The sequence below is a fragment of the Selaginella moellendorffii genome, unplaced genomic scaffold (genome assembly GCF_000143415.4).
Source record: "Selaginella moellendorffii unplaced genomic scaffold, v1.0 SELMOscaffold_10, whole genome shotgun sequence".
Classification (NCBI taxonomy): Eukaryota; Viridiplantae; Streptophyta; class Lycopodiopsida; order Selaginellales; family Selaginellaceae; genus Selaginella; species Selaginella moellendorffii.
Window position 1 is genome coordinate 2,347,185 of NW_003314271.1, and position 5,045 is coordinate 2,352,229.

Here is a 5,045-nt window from a genome sequence, read left to right on the forward strand (position 1 = left end):
GGGGGGGGGGGGGGGTTGTAGGGGGTTCCAAAAGTATAGTAGGGATAGTGAAGTTTAAAAACCAGTCTTTAAAGAACTCTCCAATGGTGCTTCCAAGGAGTGAGCATGGACTTGGGTGGTGCCGAAGGGGCCACCCTAGGAAATGCTTAAGAGCAGCTCCCACTCCTAGAAGGGAAATCGACTGCAGTGCTCCTAACTCATATGGAGTGGTGCCTCACTTGAGTACTATGCGGCTCATTGGTCCTCGCCCTACCTAAGGGCTTGGGCCTTCCCTTCGGGATGGAAGTGGGGGAGTAGGGGTACCCATACCGGGCTGTTAGGCCACAGTGTTTCCCCCTGCATCCCGAAGCAAGTGTTGCACCCAAGGCTTGGGATTTAGAGGTTCTATAATCAAGTCTTATGGTACCAAGGGATGTTAGGAATTTAAAGGCTTGGTGTGCTTGGTTGCTTGTGCCTGTGGGGAGTGTGGCCAAACCTTAAGTCCAATGTAACCCGGGGAAGGGGATTGGGAGAGATTTGGGAATTTGTGGATGGATGGCTAACGCTCCATTGTTCGTGTAATGAGTAGCTGAAACCAAGTAGTAATTGGTACCATAGGCAAGAACCTTGGCAAGGGAACTTAGCTAAGTCCAAGGAGGTGTCGGTCGGATAAATGAAGTAAGCAGGCAAATTAGAAAGGAAAAATTTATGGCTTTCAATTTGGTATGAGAGCTTTTTCCTCAGTTCTAGTGAAGGATAGAGGTGGATTGCTGGGAGATGGCAAAGGTAGGGCGTAAACAAACTATGGTGGAGATGGAACCTCTTCCAGAGCTGGAGCCTTTGGTTGAACAAGAGGCTATGGATGAGAAATCCTTGCAGGAGGAGGACTCTAGTAAGGAAACTTCCAAACAGGAGTCTGGTGGTGAGGTTCAGTCGTCCAAGGCTCGATTGGACGTTCTAGAAGGACAATTGGCACAGACTAATGCCCTGTTGGAGATTCTCGTACGCAAGTTAAAGTGCGATGAGAAGCGGAAGAAAAAGTGAAAGACTATGGATACTGGTAGTGTAGAAGGTGCAGACCTTTCGGTAGGGACTGAGGCAAAACCAAACAAGGTTGAACAGACCGAAGTGGAATTAATCCCTCAAGCAGTTCCCAAGTACAAACCAAAGCACCCACTGGTTTTCAAGGGAGTGAATGACTATAAGGTGGTGGAAGATTGGTTTTACGATATAGAGGACTACTTCCAAGCGTTGTAGTTATCAAGTTCAGAGAGGGTCCCATGTGCAAAACCATACTTGGCAAATAATGCCAAGTCTTGGTGGAGAATGACAGAGACCAATGAAGGACCGGTGGCCACTTGGGAAATGATGAAGGTGAGGATCTGTGCAACTTATGTTCCTTCGAATGCTACTCTGCACTTAAGGGATGAGCTAAGTAGGTTGAAGCAGACCACAACCATTCAAGAGTATATGAATGGGTTTATGGCAAAAAGGATATTTGTCACGGATATGGGTGATATGGATGCGTTCCATGCCTTCATATCAGGCTTGCAAACCTGGGCTCACGGCGAGGTGATGCGCTAGAACCCGACCAACTACAAGGAAGTGTTAGATGCGGCTATCAAGGTGCATTTCAATGATAACTTGCGAAAGGGGAACACAACGAAGTCGAGATCCACGTTTAGCAGAGGGGCCAAACCAAGGGGAACATATGGCAAAGGGAAATTCAAGAAGAGTTTCTCTAAGAATGAGTCCTCGAGGTTCTGAAAAAGTAGATCCGGTGGCCAGTGAGCAAGTACATGGGGGAGTTAAATGAAAAGAGATAAACTCATGGATAAAAAGGTCAAGTAAACTAGTAGTGTGGGAAATAACGTATGCTTCAATTGCGTTGAAGCAGGACACTTTTTGAAGGAATGTCCCCACCCGAAGAAGGCCAGAGTCAATATGGCCATTAAGTAAGGTGAAATCTAAATTGAGGTACGTGATCTAGTCCCTAGGTCAAAGTTACTCATTACACGAGCAGCTTTGGTAGAGAGTCGTTCATGACATTTACTAGCCCTCTGAGGGAAGCTCAAAGGTAACTTTGTTAAAATCTTTATTGACACGGGTGCTTCAGATAATTTTGTGGCTGCAAACATAGTCTGAAAAGCCGAACTAATGGTGTAGCGGTTAGGTGAACCAAGGATTATAAAGTTTGTTCAAGGTAGCCAAAGCACCGATGAGGTACTTTGACAAATGAGAGTCGAAGTAGGGACATGGAAAGTAAACATGAATTTCACCATGTTGGACATGGCGGGATTTGAAGTAATCTTCGGGATGGATTGGTTCAATTGGTTCGTAATAGCCCTACATAGACAATGTAGGAATCTTGTGGTACTGGCGAATGCCCGAGGAGAACAATCTAAGGTGGAAGCCTAGGATCTAGCTTTTAATTATTGCACATTATACCCTTTCTAAAGAATATAAGGCCAAAGACTCTTGCTTAAACCTGGTGTCCATGAGAGGACAACTCAGTAAAAGAACCAAGGCAACATTTTTGTGCTTACTCTCAGTAAAGAGTGACAAAAAGATGGGAATAGAAGAAGTACCTTCAGTGATCCAGCAAGTGTTAGACCACTTCCAAGATACCATGTTAGAGGAGTTACTGACGGGGTTGCCCCCCACACGACCGATAAAACATAAGATTGAGCTGGTCAAGGGTGCTAAGGCAGTGGTTCGTCCACCCTATCATTTGAATGAAAGGGAACTTAAGAAGCTCAAGCACCAACTAGAAGAGTTAGTGGACAAAAGGTATGTTAGGTTGAGCAAGTCACTGTATGGGGTGCTAGTGTTATTTGTGAAAACAAAAGATAGATCTATACGCATATACATAGACTACTGGTTGTTCAAAAAGTATACAAAGAAGAACAAATACCCTTTGCCAAGGATTGAGGACGTATTAGATAGGTTGGGAAAGGCAAAATACTTCTTGAGGATTGACCTAAGGTTAGGATACTACCAGATCAGGGTAGCAGAGGAAGATGTCGAGAAGACAACTTATCGGACAAGGTATAGGAGCTTTGAGTTTTTAGTGATGCCTTTTGAGTTGTGCAATGTGCCGACAACGTTTTCGGCATTAATGAACCACATCTTTGTACCTTATCTAGATCACTTTGTGGTCGTCTATATTGTCGACATCTTGATCTATAACGAAACACTAGAGGAGCATGCCGAACACTTGACGATTGAGAAACTAAGGGAACACAAGCTATATACTAAAGAGAGCAAATGTGACTTTTCTCAATAAGAGGTAAAATTTCTTAGGCATGTGGTGGGCAAGGACAGGCTCAAGGTGGACCTTGAGAAGGTCCAAATGATCTAGGAATGGGAGCAACCATTGAATGTACATGAGTTAAGGGCATTCTTGGGGCTATGCAACTTTTATTGAAAGTTTATCAAACACTATTTGAGAGTAACCTTACCCTTAACGGACCAAACGGGTAAAGGGAAGATGGTATGGACAGCGGAATGGAAGATGGCATTTGTCCACCTCAAAGGAAAGTTGAGGAAGACTTTCGTATTAACATTACCAAACTTTGGTAAGGATTTTGAAGTAGAAATGGATGCTTCGGATTTTGTGTTGGGCACAATTTTGAAGCAAGACAACCATTCAATAGTGTTCTTCTCGAAGAAGTTGGACAAGGCTCAGTGAAAGTGGCCTGCCCATGAAAAGGAATTATTTGCGGTGGTCAAGGCGCTCAAGGAGTGGCGACACTACCTTGGGAGGCACTTCAATGTTTACACAGATAATGTGGCAACGAAACACTTTTTTGTCGCAGCCTGACCTAAGAGGTAAACAAGGTTGGTGGGCCAATGCTTTGGCTAAGTTTGATTGCAAGATTCAGTATAAACCTGGGAAGAGCAACATCGTGGCAGATTCTCTAAGTCGAAAGACAAGCTTGAAGTTGGCAATATCTAACATAATAGCATTTTGGGATGATGTGTGGATAGCATATGAGAATGATGGTCTAGCATAAGAAGTGTTGCTGAGGAACCAAGAGGCGCGAGAAGCTCACCAGAAAGGTGAGTTGCTAACGGAAGTGAAAACAGGTTATGCGGAACGCAATGGACTCATATATTATAAACAAACGAGGATGTATGTTCTAGAAGGGGAACTAAGGACGGTAGCTTTAAAAGAGTGTCATGACAGACCTCTTGCGGGACACGGCAGAGTGCCCAAGACGATGGGCTTACTCAAGAGGAAGTATCACTGGCCAGATATGGTTAAGGATGTCCAAGATTATTTAAAGATATGTCCAACATGTCAGCAGTCTATCGCGAATGTGACTTCGGGTATCGAAAGTTACCTGTCGGCCAATCCTTACGGACACTCTTACCTTACTGCCACGACGGCAGGAGGTCGGTATTGCTGGACCCGTTATTAGTCTCTGCCTAAGCTAGTTGAGAAACTGGTCCTCACGTGTGCACTTGACCAGATGGGCATAAGGACAGAATTCCTAAGTGCTATTAGTCAAGCATACTTGACCTGGTTAGAGAAACTCATTCGTTGACTTGCACTTGCTAGTGTTGGGAACCCTCCCGATATTGAGCTTGGTCCCTCAATATTCGCTAGATGATAGCTTACCGTGTCTGCCAAACACCCTTGCTATCATGCCCTTTGTGTTAGTCTCATTTCGGTCCCAAATGCTATTTTTGGAAAGTGTCTAGATTTGCTCATTTGGCATATCTACGGAATGTAGAGATCGGCCCGAACACAATGGTGTTTGTCCCGTGTTCAAATTCACAATCTAAGGACATTCCATATTTAGTAAGTTTTGAGCTTGTCCCAGAGACTAACTCCTGGTACTAAGGGAGGCTTGGGCTGAAAGCCCAAAGCATGTGTTCCTCAAGGGGGGCGGGGGGCTATGGGGGGTTCCAAATATATAGTAGGGAAGTAGGGATAGTGGGTAGGTCGGGCATGGCCGACCAACCTGAGGCATAGTCTAGTTCCCGCTTGCGTGCCTGTCCTTGTTCCACGTCCAGCTTGGGTCTAAGCCCAAGTTCCATTCCATGCTAGCTGGTGGAGT